Below are 18,784 nucleotides of genomic sequence, written 5' to 3'. Positions count from 1 at the left end.
ATGGTCAAGTAGCGGGTGGAGGGTGGCTTTCACCACTTTATTGACGAGGTGGAAAAATGTCACTATTATGGAGGCTCTTGCAGCAGATAGCGAGCTGATTGGATGAGTGCCCCCAGGTCAGAGTGGAGCACGTTCCCCCTGCAGCCAAACGAGAGCAAATAAAAGGGCAGAGGAATCCGCTTGAACTGGAGGTGAGGTTTCTCTCTACCAGGCAGCATTTCTCTGGGTGTATAAGGCAAAGTGCTCGGAATTTGGACCGAGGGCTGATCTCTGGTGGATTCCTTCCTTCTGAACTCTGTTCTCAAAGCATTCTGGTTTTGCAACATTTTATAGCTCTAGGGACTTCCATGTTTTATATGTTACACAAGCCTGTGATATGCACAGATGTTCAACCAGTGCTGGTGATGGAATGGTGAGGAATACAGAGACTGACGGTGGCGATTACATGGATCGCATGATGACACTGTAGATGCAGCCATTTCAAACACTCCAAGACAAAGAGAATTTAGAAAGATGGCTGACTGGGAGCTAACTGGCCCAAGTATGACTTGTATGGGCAGTGTGACATTAAAAAAATGAGAATATTTTAAGTTTAATATGTGATTGAGAATACACAAGGATCAGGTGAAGCGCAGTGCGAGAAAGAGGGCAAATCAAGCTTACTGTGTCATTAGACAATGGACAGCTGTCACATTTTTGATTGGTCCTGAAATCCGGGGAAAAAGTTAATTGATATAAGGATGTCAGAAAGTAACAGGGAAAAGCACGATGGAATATTTGGAAAGACAGACAGGGGGTACAGTATATTCAAAATCAAATTAGGCATTGAATCTGATGTGTGAGACTCGAGATGGCTGAGGGTTCAAATACAAGCCACTCTCAGGCCCTGCCTTCTGACGTCAATAAGTCTAATTAGCCCAGCATATCATCTGGTTGGCCCCTCCTTGCAGCACAAGACAGACCTCTGGAAAGGTCAGCATGCCACAGCAGAGACAGAGCAGTGCTTAATCAGAGGTGAAATGGTTTCTTTTCCAAATTGATTCCAGTTCAGATCAGACAAGAGTGTCTTGTGTTGAGCCACTTAAAGACTTTAGCGAAAGGCGGCAGGCGCTCTTAAGAGGGCTTTTAAAACAAGACATTAACAAATAAAAACTGTTCTGGTGACATCTGGACCAGGGCCCAAAGAGCAGTCGGCCATATGAAAGATCTGTGTGTCTGTCTCTATCTTCATCTATTTCTGGTCTCTTTTCTCAGTTTTTCTCTCCGCATATCTCTCTAGCTCTGCGTGAGACACAGTACACATTCACATTTGACCACATATACAGATGGAATGAGAAAATTCACACAAACTCTGCAGGAAACTTTGTTTCTCTACATTGTAAAAACTGCAAAATCACTTTTGTAATGTTGACACAAAACAGTACGAAATAAATATTTTGTCTTCTCTCTCACATAGTAAACTAAGTACCATTAACGCTGAACCCCTGAGGCCTTACATCTTTTTACACCCTCTTTAAAACTCTTTTTACAACAGACTTGTCACAGCCATGTATACATAGGAAGAAACATCTGAGCTCACACACACACACACACACACACACACACACACACACACACACACACACACACACACATCTGCACACTGCACATTCACCAACTCCCTTATGCTGAATGCATAATATATGTAATGAAATAATGTTTCCAGTGGGGATGGTTGTGGCTGGGGGATGGAGACGTGTAGTGAATATCAATGTGGCTCCCCCCAGACTCCCTGGTTCAATTGGTGTGATGGTGGGGGGTAAATGAATATGTGGGAGTGAGAGAAGCTTTATCCCTTTGCCCAAAGCTACAGTGAGTAGTCCACACAGAAGAGAAGGGGCTTTTTCACTGACCCACTCAGTCATTTTGAACGAAAGATTCATGCAGTCTAACCGATGGTGTGTCTTCTGTTGTCCCCTACATCCCATGTCCAGTGGTTGAATTCAGTCCTCTGGTATTACAAACAGCCACTGGCTCCTCCTAATTGTGCCATGCCTGCTATTTATATGACTTTTCATATTTATAAATCTATGTAGCATGTAGACAGATACACAAGCCAGTGACCGAATAGTCTCTATCCTTCATATGGTGGCCAGTCCCACTGTACCACAGACACTAGGTACACGAGTTTAACCTGCTCTGAACCACAGTTTCTCCAGGAAATCTCAATGAAAATCAATGGAGAGACAAATTACATTTTCCCCTGTGCCTCACCTTGACTGACTCAAGTGAGCTCATCTGTTCCATCTTGTCAGAGTGGAGATGCTGTGTCTCTGTCAGCCGAGGCTTTGATGTTTTAAACATTATCATTAATAATGTTTTCAGCATCAAAATTAATTGCTTTGCTACTGTGTCCTGCTCTCTTCATCCTAAGCTGAAGCATGCATAAATCAAGACTAACTACCTTTGTCTTGAAATTTTGAGGTCAGGAATTTGGGATGAGACCAAACTTGAACGTGGCCAAGTAGAGTAAACTCTGTTTGTGTGGCTCTCTGTGTGTGTGTGTGTGTGCAGTGTGCTGCAACTGCATCTTGTGAATCTTCTACATATAGTGTTTGAAATACTGTGTTATTCACAGATATGTGAATACCACGAGTATTTCAACACGGAACATCTGTCATTTATTTTGAAGAATATAATCTATCATGTGAACATATGTGGCACAAAGTAGTACTGTAAAGTGTATGTTTGTGTAAGGGCTGTAGGGGTTTGGGATACTTTTCCATGACCAGTCTAATACTGGATTTTGAGAAAAAGATGCTGCATGATCTAGAATGCATGGACTTTTGCCCAGACAAATGGATTGCCATTCAGAGATGGCAAATTGTTTACAGCAGAATTTGAATGATTGGAGCTGTCACTGAGTTAGCTTTGGGATGTCGTTCATTGCAGGATGTGGTGACTTTTGAATTAGTTAGGATTAGACGCTAGAGAAGTATTTTTGTAACTTCCAGATGTTCTCTTATCTGTAATTCCCAGCTGTGCTCTGAGAGGTTAAATGAGCTGGAAAGTTTCTGTCCAAGTTCTGTTTTACTCATCAAACTCAGGGAAATGTAATTAGTGCCTTTTTGAGTTTACATTGCCTAGCAACTTACTCTTTGATAAACAATAAAAAATTGCCTTCCTTTTTTGTTTAGCCACACCTCTTATCTGCCAAGCACCTCCTCTTGAGTGGCTTTAGTCCTACCCAGTCTCTGGGGCCTTGCAATGTGAAGACAGGGTGAGGAATGTGTGAAGCATCCAAGGAAACATGAACTGCTATTTTCCCACAAGTATGAAAAAACAGAGGCCATGGCTGTGGAATCTTTCTGACGCAATCAGCTAGTGGGATGGCTGCTCTACAGTTGGGATTTGGACAGAGGCTCAGGTCAGGGTGTTGTTAAAGCTGTAGTCTTAGGACTTAAAGATCTAAGCTGGACCTGGATGGGTTAGAGAACTGCTGATGAGGGTAAAACCTCCGAATGGAAAGATACCAGGGGCTGCTGGATGGTCCCATTTGGGCGCACTCCATAGTTCCTGCTCTTTCATTTTTAACAGGCATCTGTGGGGCAGCTTCTTAATTGTTTGTTGGCCAAACTATCATTAAAAAAGCAGACAGCTGGGTGGCTTTTACAAAGATGCGAGAGGGAGCAGAAAGCTGAAACAGGGGAGAGGCTCTCTGAAGAGGCCCCAAGAGGCCCTCCTAGAGACCCAGATGATTACCACACTACTGTTGCCTCTGTAATTCTTCATACATTAAGATACACGGTTGAAAGGAATTCCCAAACACAAAAACAGAGCAAACTTCAATGAGCCTCTCTTTCTTTCCTGATCTAATTATCGCTGCCCCCATAATCGCTGTTATATTCATCATAGTGCTCAGTATTTATAGGGTCTGTTTTCATCATAGTAATAATGTCACTCTGGAATTCCAATGCAGAGAGAGAGAGAGAGGGAAAGAGAGAGACATACATCACAGAGTATATAGAGCAAGCAGCTGGAGATAGAGAGGGCTGGTTCTTGGATCCGGATATCATTTGATGTTAAGGAGGCCACAACAACAAGACTGCTCCGCTACATCCCTTCAAATGCCCTCTTGTTTTGTCTGGACTTTCCCCTGCCTCTCCACTGCGGAGTGTCCAGATAAACTATGGTCGACTCAGCTGTAACCTGTGATCCTTCTCTGGGCCTCGACTGGGTCCTGGAACTGGCACTGAGCCTGCCTCACTTTCTTTGGCCCCTCAAGCTTGGAAAGCATACACTAATTCATTAATCTTCCTCCCTTTCTTACACATTTGACTTGTTACTCTATTAACAGCCTTTCTTTCTTTCTTTCCGTCCAGCCACACCACATCCCATCTACATCAGCTACATCACCACACTCCTCAAGTCTGCATCCAGCTTACTCCAGACTCCACTTTCCTCTCCCCTCTCTAAACTCTTCATCTATCTCCGCCCTCCTCCATCCCCAGCCCCCTCCTATTCCAAGGGAGCCCACTGCCTCCTATTTTCTGCCCCCACTATGTTGCTCCCAGTATTTGGGTATATATTTAACACCCACATGTGAGGCCTGGTGAAAGTGCCTTGGGAATGGAAAAGAAAACAAGCATGCCCTCTCTCTTGGCCCTTTAGTGCTGGTCTGCTATAAATACCTCCGGGTGGCGCGCCAATTCCAGCACTAGTGGCATGGGAACCTCTCTCCCTCCTCTGGTCCATTGCTCGGCCACTGAAGTCCAGTCTGGGAAGGCTTTAGCCGGCAGACTGGCTTAAAGGGGCAGTCTCTGCTTAGGTTTGTGCAACGTGGGCAGTGTAGGGAAAAAGTACGGAGGGCTGTCTATGGCAGCGGTGGTCTTCCTGTGTGTTTTGTCTGCTTCTCTGAGGAGCATCCCTGTGTCTTCTCCCTTTCTCCCTTCCTGTCATCTCCCTTTTCAAAGTCTTCATGTATACTGCATTTATGCTGTTTTGCCTTATGAAGATTGTATGAATATGTGCTTTTCAAACTGTTAAAAAAGAGATCCCCTTTTCTTCACTGCGGTGAGGCGTTTGTTATGTTACTCCCCCAAAAATTGATTTAGACTTTTCAAAGGTTTGTTCTTCACAGTGCTGTCTCCCTGTGTCGATTCACGACAGGCTCAGCTCATATTTTCAGAGTTTGAGGTAATAGTTTTAAACTGACAGACTAAACATCTCTCTCCCCGACTGTTCCACTTCTACAGAGTAAATAGTTTAATGTGCAAAATACACACTCACACACACACACACACACACACACACACACACACAAACATTTGGTGACTGGCCTTGTCTAATGATTATTTCTTTTTGGTTTGTGGGGGTTCAGGAGAATTTGCTAGGGTGTAAGTCAAAAAATATGGGCGTAGGGCCTCTTAGGACACTTTCTTACTTTCTCTGCCTCTCCTCACATGAAGATGTATTCTAGCCATTATAAGTTTGTACAGCAGATGCAAGGCAGACAGTATCCGTGCGCTTTATGTCTCAGCTACAGGATATATTCTTGGTGTTTTAGGCCACTACAGATTCAGTTATCAATAAATATTACCCTTGATTTTCTACAAATAGATTGTGACTTTTCCAGTGTACTCTACATCAAAGCCTTTTGTTTGGTCATTTAGCACACTGAGTCTACAGATTAAATGTCTCTGTTGTTCCTTTCCCCCCTCACACCTCTTAGCATTCTCCCTAGCTCTCTTTTTCTCTCCCTCTCTTAATACTCTCCTTTCCTCTCTCCCACCCCTACAAGGCTCACTTGTTATTTTTTCGTACAAGGTCTTGTAATTAAGTTTGACATAAGCACAGGGATTAAATATGCGGTTGAGGAGGGAGAGAAAGGAGCTCTGTTACAATCTCAAGGCCAGCTGTAAAATGGAACCAGATTGCGACACTTGGAGTTGGAAAGTTTGGGAAAGGTGCCGAGACTGGAGCTGTGTTCTACCAACAACGGGATCTGAGTCTTTCTCCAGCTTTAGAGCAGCCAGAAGACTACTGGGTCTCTAGCCAAAAAGCTAATATCAAAAATCCTTAGGCAGAAGACTAACACTTAGTCCGAGCCAATGATAATTTCTTTTTCAGCTAAAAGACTGCCATCTCCTCCAGCTAAAAATTAACCATTGTCTGTCCAACCAGATGACTGCTGCCCAGACCCCAGCCAAATCTCTGCTGCCAAAATAAGTCTAGAAAACAAAATACTACCTAGTTAACTGCACATTTACAATCAGAGCGTAATGTATTGTTTCCTTTAACAAAAGGCAATCTGCCATTTTATACTTAATAAAACTTTATATTTTATCAAACCCAGTAACCAAAAGATTCTGATGAAAACCAGCTGGTAACTTCATAAGATTATTGATTATTATGTGTCTAGAGAAAACCTAATTAATCTTACAAGTGAAGACAAAAAGAGCAATCACACCCATAGCCTCCTACTGATGGTAAGAATGGAAAAGTGATTGTAACTTTAAATGATAATGCAGCAGGAAAAACCATTTCACATACTATCACTCAATCACTGACACCAAATATAGAAATATAGGCTAAGATCAGCCCCCAGTGCACCGAGCGTGTCGATAGGATTTTCTTCTGTTCTGAACTCTGAGAGGTCTCACATGGAACTTTGCATTCTTAAATAACTCTGGCAAAACGCTTTAATCTTAATGAGTCTGAACAGCAAATCTCTCATCTGCAGCAAAAAGGATTAGGAATGCAGAAAAAAAAGACTGCCGTTCCACTTTGATGAATTGTGTTTAGAAAATCCCTGGGCATGAAGTTCCCCCAATGAACAAAGCGTTAGGCGAGAACGGATGCTTTTAAACAACACAACTTATCTGAGAAAAACAGAACATGCATTTAAGTGAAAATACAAAAGCAGAGCTGATTCGACTCCTCAGCAAATGATAAAAGTGACTAACTCTTTTCCTCAATCCACTTAGCTACTTTTGGAATCAAACCTGGAGTAGCTTTGCACAAATTACTTGCATTGTGTTTTCAGTGCTTCATCAGTGGTGTGTTTATTTATTCTGCGTGATGCATTCTGCCATTGTTAAGCATAAATAAATAAATTCATAATTTTTTGCCTCTTGGTAGAAGCACTTGAAATGGGTGATGCAGTGATGAAGAAGGGAGTTGATGAGCAGAGACAGTTAAGTGCCAAGAGGTGTTGCTTCTAAAACCACAAAAACTCTGCCTCCAGTATAGTTTGCAGTGGGTTTTCTCATTGCTTAAAGAACACCAGCCTTTTAACCATATGAGAAAATGTAGTTAGTTAAGTACGCCATTATGCAGAGGTGTTTATTTGTATTTGATTAATACATTATTGATAATATGTTAATGTAATCCAAATCAAAGGAGTTCAGCGTTTACTTGATTAATTATTACTCTGTGGTGTAATTTCCCCAAACAGTCTCTCTGAGTGGTAAGGGTTAGAGCAGTAAGCCTCTGGCTAGTTCAGACTGCTCAAACTACAAAGAGCCTCACTGCACTGGGACCTGCTCTTGGTTCCCCTTTTCCAACCCCCCACCCACCTCCCCAAATGCCTCCAGGCCTTTAGAAAACTACTCAGGCTTATTTTTGCTGTATTTATTTTACCTTTCTTTCCAAATCAGCGCTCCCCTTTGTTTCCTGTAATGGACATAAGAAGGAGATATTGCTGATGCAGGCCAAACATACGATCCATATTAATGAGAAAATACCATCATGCCAGATATATCCTCCTGAAATAACTTATGTATGTGTATATATATATATATATATATATATATATATATATATAATTGTGTGTGCGTGTGTGTGTGTGTGTGTGTGTGTGTGTGTGTACACAGGTTGCAAAGACATCATTGTCTTGTGTGTGCAGAGTACTGATAAATATTACCATGCACTTGACCTATATTGATCTCCTAGCAGAATGTATACCCACTCCACCACGTTGAGCCTAAACATCTGGTCACCAGAGTGCTCCTTTGAATGACAGATAACATCTGGGAAGTCTGCTGCTATCACAGGAAACAATGTTCCTATCTCCCCCTCCCCGCCCCTCTATCTCTCTTCACTCTCTCCCCCATGTCCCTCTTTCCCCATGTCCTGCTCATAAGCACATCCCTCTCATTGATTTCCCATTAACCCCTTCTAGACTGTGAGTATCTGCCCACCCAGACACACAGACACCAATGGATTGATTACTAACATAATGGCATCACTATGGCTGCCCGTTCTCATCAGTCTGACCAGGTCTGCAGGCTGGTCCAGTCCATCTCCAACTGACTCCAACTGGCTCTCCCATCTCTCTCTCCACTTGTCTTTTTCCCCGCCTCTCTTCCTCCATTTGTGGTTCCCCCTTGTTTCCATACTCTTTCCTCCTCTTTATTCCCCTCTCTGTCCACTGCATCCTCCTCCTCTGTTAATATTCACCTGCCATTCGGCCTCAGGTCACACATGTAGAACCACCACCTGAACCACAGTACTCAATGTTCCTGTTTGCTTTCACAATACCATGATAAAACATGAGTGTTAGTGTGAGTGTGTGTGTGCGCACACGTACGCGTGGAGATATCTCAGTATATGAGCTTGCAGGTACGTGTTGATTAGCGTCATTGAGGACAACAGTTCACAATTCACTTTACACAGCAGTCTGAGATTAACTCTGGTCTCCGGACTTAGTTGCATCAAAAGAGCAGTGCAACTTTTAGCTTCAGCTACAATGAAACTTAAAAAAATACTTGCAGATGCTATAACAATGGATGAGAAAATTAAACTTGTTTCTTTGTGTGGGTGGCTGTACTGATGTGTGCATATGTTTAGATTATTATTTTATTTTTTTTTGCTTTTGTTGTTGAACAGACAGCGTGTTAAAATATATACTTACATGAAAGGATGCCATCATATCTGTTTCACTATGTATTTCCTCCCTCACTTTGGCAACTGCTTTGGCAGCGGAGATAAAGTAAATGTGTGTTTGTTAGGTTGTGTTTGTGAGCCACAACGGAGGCAAGTTAGAAAAAGCCCTTCATTTAAGCATGGCGTGCCTCCATCAGTCCCAGTCTCTGATGTACAAAGAGCCCAGAGGAAGGAGCTTCACAGCTGTTTGTAAACTATGAGAACAGGAAAGGTCAACAAAGTAATGCAGTGCATTTTTTGTAACGCATTTTCATCTCTCTCTGTTCCATAGTGAGACAGCAAGGCTGTGCCCTGCCTCAGTAGTACTGGTGCATTTAAATTACTGTTCTTGCCTGGAGAATAATGGTGAAAGCATAACCCCATTGTATTCTTTGATAAACTCTGGAAAATGCATGGTATAAGCTGAGGAAGAGGCGCGGTTTAAGGGCACAATTGCCTTGCAAATCTACCATGGAAAAGTTTTTCAGAGAGAGAGAGAGAGAGGAAGATGGAGGAAGAGAGTGGTGAGGAGAAGGGGAAATGTGGAATTTAGGGTTGAAGGAGAAAGGGAAGGGAGAGGGAGATGGAGGATCCAGCATGTGGGTAGAGTAGGGGGGGGTCTGTGTTGCAGGGACATGTGTTATCTCTGGGTGCAGAGGTCTTTGTTTGCAGGGCACAGAGGTATAGATTTCCTCTCCATGTCAGCGCCTTTATTTAGGGCTCAGCACAGTGGGGACAATAGCGAACTAATCCACTACTGAATCAGGATTAATATTCAAGCTGCAAATATTAATTCACAGCCAAAAGGAGGAAATGCAGAATGTGTCAAAATGCTCAAACAAATAAAGAACAAAAAAGCCCAAGATCCTTGACCAAAAATTCCATCCCGAGTCTTTCATATGAGTACATTATTTTTACAGGGTGCTACAGTCTCGTCTCAGCATTCTGTTTGATTTCTGTATTAATCTTCATAATGATTTTCTATAGAAGAGCGAGAGCTGGGGGAAGCTGAAGAGCTGCATGTTGTTTTTGGCTATTCTCCTCTCTAAGCTCTGGATTTAAGATCTGGATTTGAATATTTATGATAGAAAATAATAGAGGTTATAAAAATAAGTCCCTGCAGAGCTGGGCTGTAAGTTATAGGGGTAAGCAATGCCTCCCACATCAAAGAAGCCTGGAGATGCTGGCCAGTAGGCTGATGCCTGTAAAAGCCTATAGCTCTACAGCCCGGCCCAGCAGAGACGGTGTGGTTCTGCTGAACACACACGGTCCAAAAGCGTCTCTGTCACAATCACAGTGCTCGCGAGCACCCAAAACTGAGCAAAACTTAAGTTTTTTTTTAGTTCAATTTAGTTTTCTCTTCTCAAAACGAGAGAGAACAAATGTGCCACCGGGGTGAGATCGTTTGACTTGTTTCAAATATAGTTTCACTTGTTTTGAGATTGAAACAAGTGACAGTATTTGCAACTGACAGGTGGATTACTCCTCTAGTTTTAACATAATATCACTTGATCCAAGAAAATGTTTTAAACATGCTAGTTTGCATTTGAAACAAGTGACACTTTGCCTTCCATTTGACAGGTTTTTTTTCAGTTTTCATTGAATACTTAGATGTTACGATTCACTACCAGACTTATGATGATGATATTTTGGAGAACAGTGGAAGTAAAATGCTCTCCGCTGTTCTCCTCTTGAGTGTCTCACCGGCAGGGCAGAGCGACCGGTCCCAACAACACGAGGAGTTAATGTGAGCATTTGAGGGCCGAGAATGTTTGATATACACTGATTGAATGCTAGCAGTACTGTACTAGTAGTCAAATCTGTTTCATGTAACATGCCACTTCATTTGGATTGAGGCGTTAAGTATTTTACCTACGAGTTTAATTCATTTATTTATTTCTATTTATTTTTTCCCACGTGACCATGAAAAAGAAAAGAGGTAGAACAAAGTTTTTACACTGGATTAGTACCTTAGTGTTGTCCAAACAAGCGAGCGTGCACATCCACAACCCACCCCTTTCAGCACACACACATAAGCATCACATAATCCCACACTAGGGGGTAGAGGCCTGTTGTATACTAGCCTGAAAAACCATTGTGATGTTCAAAGGGGCTTCACAGAGGCTCTAACCATTGATAAGGTCTAATGTGATGAGGGACTGTAAACTTCATCTTTTATACATGGCAACATAATGTGAAAGGTCAGCTTATCTTAATCCTCAAATCTACAGCATCCAGGCCTGTGGCCCCATTTCATGAAGTTAAAGAAATAATCTTGGAGTCCATTCTGAAGACGGCCCTTATTATCTTCTCTGCGAGGTCCAATCAGAAGATGTCATTAGAGTGTGCTATGAATGCACTGTAAGAAATGATTATTTCTCTTTTCTAATCGGTCCCAATCATATCATAGAATCAGCTGGACCGTGTGCTCATGGTGAGAAGCTTTATTATGTCCAGTGATTAATCATCAAGCACTGCCTTATCCCTCTTAGACACACAGCGCATTGCTGGCCCGGTTCACAGAGGGAAAATGGGAAACATCACCTTCATCAGCACGGTGCTTACCTGATTTTCTATACTCTTTAGTTCACCCTCACCATTGGTGTTTTTTACTGTAAAATGCTGTCGTGTATCATCATCTCAAGGATATGAACGTGGTTTTCAGACCTGCCATTCACTCAGGCTCCATAAAGAGGCGAATTAGTGTTGGGCATCGATGGCTATAAACTATCTTACCATTAGGTTTTTTTCTCCCTTATGCATTTTTGTGTACATCTTTAAAAACGTGCCTTACCATCCTGATTTGGCTCACCCTGGGTTTTTGTTTGTTAACTTCTTGATCTGTTTCAATCTGTTTCCTTCTTTGACTGCCATAGAAATTTTTTCGAGTTAAAAAAAAAGAAAAGAACTAACCATGTGTCCTTAAATTCCAAACAAATTGTGGACAGATTATTTACACAGTTAAGAAGTGGAAGTCGCTACCACATTCTGTAAATTAATTCAGGTCAAAAAGGTTATTGTCTCAAGACCAAGTTTGGGCAATTTGTTGTTTAGGAATTGCTTTGTTCTCAACTGAAAGTGTGTCAAATGTAGACAGATTGTGAAATATTTATTCCTTGACTGCAGATCATATTAGAGTGTTATTGTTTGTTTCGTTTTGTATTCCACCCCTAATTTGCCAATGGTACACTTTCTCAGGAAGTCTAACAAACACACATCAACTTTAACAAAGGTAGACCCCATCCTGTAGCCTTAATTAGAAGGAAATTGTAAACAGACGCATGCCTTTCTTTCACGGATTATCCATACTTTATGACTGAATGTTTGAAGTTATGAGGGATTCTGAATCAGCACTGCTCGAGTGGTGCTCTTATAGGACATTGTTGTCTTCAATTATTTTCAGTTATATTCCCGTCTGTATGAGGCAGGGGATCATTTATTATTTAAAGATGCAATCGTTGCTGTTTATCTGGGATTTTTAAAACCGGGTTATCTTTTCGCGTAGTTTTTTTTTTGATTAAAGGAACAAAGTGTAATAAAGTGCAGTTTCAAACAGATGCTTGTCTCTCTAGCGCGAGAGCTCATCTGCCATTATTGTGATTTAATATGAACGGTGCCAAGCAGCTGCCGAGAGACGAGATCTAACGAGCATCAGGGCTGCTTTAGTATGTACATAAAGGGTCTCACGCACAAGCTGGTACAGATACACACACACTCTCAGACACACACACACACACACACACAAATACACATTTAGTTGCAGACTAACAATCGCACATATCTGCATCCATATGTCGTAGATAAAGATGATTGATAGAAAGGCTCATAGCTAATTGTTTTAGCAGCCGGATTAAAACATTTTTTTTCTGGCAATAACTGAGGATGGTTTGAACAAATACTGATCAGTGCCTTCTTCGTTTAACTTGTCAAAACGCAGAAAAACACAAACAACCAAAAAAAATAAAACAAAACTGTTTAAATCAGCTTCAAGCAACTTGAATGATAGTACATGTTGAATTCATTCACACAGATGATTGGTATCCTGTCTGTTTAGAAGACAGCAAGAGGGAACAGACTCCCAGACTACATTCAGTCGATGTACAGTACTGCACTTGTTCAATACATTTTGCTACAAGATCCTTTATTTCATTACTCAATAAAATTGTCATGCACAGGGCTTCATCCCCTGAGTGCACCCTAAGAATAGAACCTTTTTCGAAGTTTGAACAGCAGTTGTAGTTCCAGTCCTGCAACTACATCTCACTGTTCTTACACATATTGTTTTTTAAACCCCAAAGCCCCACAACTCGTGTTGTGTCCCTCTTATAGTCACTAGTATCCACTCGCCCCACCATCACTCTTGTTACATCCAATACTTAACTTTACACTGAAGCCTTTGCCCCCGAGACCCTAGTGTTGGGAGATTAGGCCAGCTTCAACTGAAGCAGACAAACTGCAATCAATACCTGATATAAGCAGTCTGCCAGGGTCAGGCGACCTTGCTGTATGGCACCCACGGCAACTCTAGTAAAGTCCTTATAAATTCTGGGTGACTGACCCCTGACGACCTGGGCAGATAAGGTCAGTCTGGCCAAAGTGACCTAGAGCCAAGAGGCCAGTGTCCAGTCAGTCTGGCTGTCCTATAATGAAGTGGTCAGTATTGCCTTTCTGTCACTCAGCAATTACTGGGAGAGATATGGAGCCATAGATAGGTGCTGAACGCACAAGGAGGCACCGGCCACAGAATTACATTCACCAGGCAAAGGACCGGTAAAGTGACATGTAAACTACTCTAATATGGACTTGTAATGACTGGGAGCAAGATGGATCGAAAGGAGTCTGACAACTTCAGTGGGGCTGAGTTACATCTGTGCACGCAGGCACAGCAAAGGCTACTGTAAAGCTTATGGTTAATAGCTGCTTTTAAAAGTCTGATGACTGATGAGTGAAGGAGATTATTCTATCTGTGTTACACTGGAAATGGCATTCTCTACATTATACTTAAAATCATGCTTCAGATATCTTTCAAATGACATATTCAGTCACTTTGAAGATTTATTTACGTATATTGTAAAAAAAAGATGCAGTGAGATAATGTATTAGGGATGATTGTAGATAATCAACCTAGAGGGAGCCATTGATAGGTGTCCCTCATGTATTAATGACCCAGGTGTAACTTGGAGAGTGAGAGGTGACCAGATTAAAGGACAAACAGACTGACATGCAGAGGCAGGCAGAGGTCATGCTGCCTGCACAAATAGAGGGTCTCTGTATGTCACACTGTTGCTCCCATGTCCTGTTGTGCCCCCCGACACAGGTCAGGGGCTAGGAAATCCCCGAAGCCATCCAGCTGCTGCCATCAGAGACTCTCGGCATTCTTCTGTCTGCTAACTATTTAGTTGTCAGTGATTTGGTTAAGTGGAATTGACTTTTATCTGCGGTGTGCTGTGGGGCTGCCACTGGCAATTCAGAATTCCCCTTCCTCAGCTCCTGTCTTAGCCTGGTGTCACATCCAGCACATTGCTATTGGCAGCTGAGCCAGGCCTAATCAATAGCCCAGGTCAGGGATGGCCCGCGGCTCTGCTGTGGGTGGGCTATTGATCCGACACACACACTCCCACAGGTCGCCCTGACAAGCCGGGAAGTCATGGCCTTGGAAGGAGTGAGAGAGAGAGAGAGAGAGGGAGAGGAAGACCGACGACAAATTAACATGCCTGCTTCCCGTCTGCTGTAACTGCTGAGGAAACACTGTCATAAAACTAATTTATTTATTGATTAGCAAGTAATGTACTGTATACTCTTTGTTTAAGATGGCGTGAAGGAATCTATATTCAAATTGATATTTCTAAATGAAGTGATGTGGTTCTGAAAAGCTGAACATACGTTAAAATCAAGACCAAGAGAGACTGATAAAGCCAGTCAGATGCAAGCCGATCATAACAATACAAGACCGCTGCCTCTGACTATCTGTCTGTCTGTCTGTCTCTTTTTTTTTTTTTACCCATCTTTCTGTCTCTTTGCCGTGTGGATCCTCTGTTGTCACTCTTTCAGACCTGTGGCCAATGAGCAGGAGTCTAGTTATTTTTGTTGCAGTTTTAAATGTTGCTCCCCGAGCTCCTTATCAGCACCACAATAAGAACTCTTGGGAACAATTAAACATGGGCTTTAACTCGAGTCTAACCAGAGAGGTAAAAATAATCACACAAGGTTTCCAAATGGAAGTGGCTTCAAAAGAGCTATTCAGTTATCACAAACTGTCTGCCTCTCCCGCCTGTATTCCCTGACTAAATCTCTGTCGCTGTGGAACTATTGGAACATATGACAAGCATATTTACCCAGCTTCACAAACCAGGCCCATGTGGAATTCAAAGTCTTTTTTTTACATGTTTTTTTTTTTTTTTTTTTCATCGCTGGAATTGACAGTTGAATAAATATGTATTGTCTATGAGACTTTGTTGTCATATACGGGAGATCCTCTGCAGAACAGGCAATTATATATGCTATTACAGGAATATGTCTTGTTCTGGTTACAGGGAAATTAAGTTTCTCCGGAAATCTTTTTCATTTCTCATTTTAAAAGTCTTCAGTGGTATGAGAAGAGAAATTACTCACAGCAGTTCATTTGCTATTAAATGTAATCTTGAAATCATAAAAGGCTTTCCTGCAGTAGTAGCACACAAATAATTATAGATTAATTTTGTTGGTTCTAAAAACAGCTGATTAATTTTGAAGTCTTGATTGTATCATACTGCTCTGGTTTGCTTCTCCTGAAAGACATTTATTATGTGCTCAGATTTCAGGGATGAGGTACAGAACCTTAGGGTGCTCTGACAGGGCTGCAATGGAACTCTCTCTTTGCTGTTATGATTTCCAATTGTGTTCAAAACATGTTTCTGACACTGTTTTTCTGTCTGTGTTTCTTGTTTCAGGTGATGGTGTCATCCTGATTTGTTCTACTTGTGACCTGGGAGTCTCTAAATCCCAAACCATATAGCTTTGGAAAAACCCTGGAAATACCTGGAATTCTAGGAGTACATCACCAAAACTTCTTAAGGTGCCCAGGCACCGGATCAATAGCTTTACATTCTCCTTGATTATTTTTATTTTTTTTTTGTGTATACAAAGAGAGACACAAAAGTCTGAACATTAGCAATAGCCGCTGGCCATCCACCATTGCTTCGACGAACCTGCTGTGACCAAGAGGGCGTGACCTTTCTGCATGCTGACTTCAAACAGACACTTGAAAAGAAAACACAGTCAGAGAGGCTTCCGTGTGGTGGCAACTCAGACCAAAAACCCCATCAGGTAAGGCTATGAAGTCCCCCGTGCTCCTGCTGTCCAAGCCCTAAGCCCTTTAACTTCTTCGGGGCTTTGAAGCTAACTTGTCCCCAGTCTGTGTCCCCCATGCAGTAAGCTCGCCTTCAGAGTTAGCGTAAAGGAAAGGCTGGCTGATAAATGCCCCGCTTTCAAGCTCTGCTCACCTGTTTGTTCCTGTCAGATTAGAGGCTCTGAATATGTTGAGGTTGGTTGATAGATGCTTGCCCTGGGTTCTTCACTGGGCCCTTGCAGATTCGGCCAATGACCAGCCAGAGCTAGAAAGAGTGTGCTAGAGACGTGGCATGACTTGATGTGCGTGTGTAGGTGGATCACAAGAGCATATTCTCATTAGCTGCTGTATATGCCATACCGTGTGGACATGCAAACACATGCTGTACATACACATAAAACTGCAGCCCAACACATATAAATTTGCAAAAATGTTCACGTTTTCACTTAGATATGAAATGCATTTTTTTTATGCTTTGGCACAGGGATGCATCTATAGTATATACTCTCTACTGTACAGTTTCTATAACAATTATCAGTAATGCTGTCAGTACTAGGACATGTGAATGTTCCATGGTGTGGATGTTTTTTCATTGACTAAGGGAACAAAAGTGATTTCCGTGTTGATAAAATGTCACCACTGTTTGTGTGTGTGCTTACAGATGGGTGTATATTATGTTTTGTAGGTGTGTGTGTGTGTGTGGTGTGGTGTGTATGAGAATAGACATACACTACGCGGCGATACACTGTGTTTGAATCTCATATCGGAAATGTGCAAAAATGGCACATTCCTGATGCATACATGCATCTTTGGGCTTCATAGCACATGGCTGTAAAATGAATATTTCCATTCAGAGTGACTTTGAAATTGATTTGGCTCACTGTCACTCTTCTGGTTTTATTATGGTCTGGTTTCCCAGTTGTTTTGCGGCAGTGTGACAACACATTTTCAGTCTCTGATTAAGACGTGATCCCAGGTTATCTGGACGATGTTAAATTGTTCTGTTTGATGAGGAAATCTGTATGATTTTAGTTTTTTCTCAGGAATCAAACAACGCTTGATATAAGGATATTGAGATTAGGCTTTGCACCTGTGTAACAAATCATTTAGCTCCTAAGCAGAATGCAGAAAAATGCATTCCAATTTTAGGCATGTACAATTTCTATCTGTATAGCCCAAAATCTCAAATCACAATTTGCCTCAAGGGGCTTTACAGTCTGTACAGTGTACAACATCCTTTGTCCTTAGACTCTCATTTCTGATGACAACCCCCCCCCCACCAACAGAAAAGAAAATCTTTTTAACAGGGGAAAAAACAGGAGGAGCAACAGAGGAAGCACCCCTCTCTCAGGACGGACAGACATGCAATAGATGTGTGTGTAGAACAGACTGACAAACTCACAATATATACGAATTACAATGACAAAATTTCTGATACGTGTAGATTATAAAATATGTGTGAAGAATGTGGATCCATGAGGACCCCGAAAAACCCCAGGCATTAAATTTTGCTCAGGAAACAGACCTAATCAAAAATAAAAAGTGTTTATGCTCTTAAGTGAATATACTGTAGTAGAAAATGCCAGTGACAGCAGCAGGACATACTGAATGAGATGAGTCAAGTTGTTAAGGATCTAAAGAGCTTTGTTCGAAAAGTTCAAAGTAATTTTACAAAATTTGGGTCACTGAAATTTTAGTACCCAGTAGCAAGTCATTGTTTTGAAAATGAGAATGACAGAAGAGAATTTTTGTTTTCCCTTTCTCCTGCATCTTTAAAGATTATTTTTAGTATAGGGAGAAATAAAACACTTGAAAGCTAAGGAAACAATATTTATTGTGGTGGAGCTAATTAAGGACGTGATCAGAAATGTATTTTCTATAAAGTCTGATTTCGGACCCTAAGGGTCAGCTGCCTCGCTATAGGACAACGATAATACAGCAGGAGTCAGGAGTGGAGAGGGCTCCAGACTGGAGGAAAGCAGCTCCCCTCCCTGGCCTGTGTGCTGATGGAGCTGCATTCCTTGCCCAGGGCTCCGGGGCTCCAACACTAGACCTTATTTTTCATGTGGACTGCACACTGTTCTGCTGCAGTCGGGGTTGCTCCCTTTGTGCCAGCCCTCCCCCTTTTAGAGGAAAAGACATGCATGATTTCATACATGAAAGATATATGTAATTGGACAGCAGGGTCTATGCAATGCATTTACAATTCTAAACAGAATACGCTAAACCCAGTTTCCTCTGTCTCGTCCCCTCTTCTTCCTGAGAAAATGGATTTGCACATATTTAAAAACATAAGAACAACAAAAAAATAGACAAAACACAGGTTATCGGTCTTGTTGAATGCTTTATATCTCATGTGGATGTTCAAAATGGACAAGCACTGCCAATATATCTCACAATTCCGTTTTATCAGTGTGTGGCTCAGGCAGTTGAGTTGGCGCTTACAGAGAAATACAGCGGATTCTGGCATGTACTGCAACACATACTTGTGAATGCGTGTGTACTGAAACACTCAGAAAGGTAAATCTGAAGCTGCCACCACAACTAGTCTCA

The sequence above is a fragment of the Pempheris klunzingeri genome, chromosome 1 (genome assembly GCF_042242105.1).
Source record: "Pempheris klunzingeri isolate RE-2024b chromosome 1, fPemKlu1.hap1, whole genome shotgun sequence".
Classification (NCBI taxonomy): Eukaryota; Metazoa; Chordata; class Actinopteri; order Acropomatiformes; family Pempheridae; genus Pempheris; species Pempheris klunzingeri.
This window is presented reverse-complemented; position numbering follows the sequence as displayed.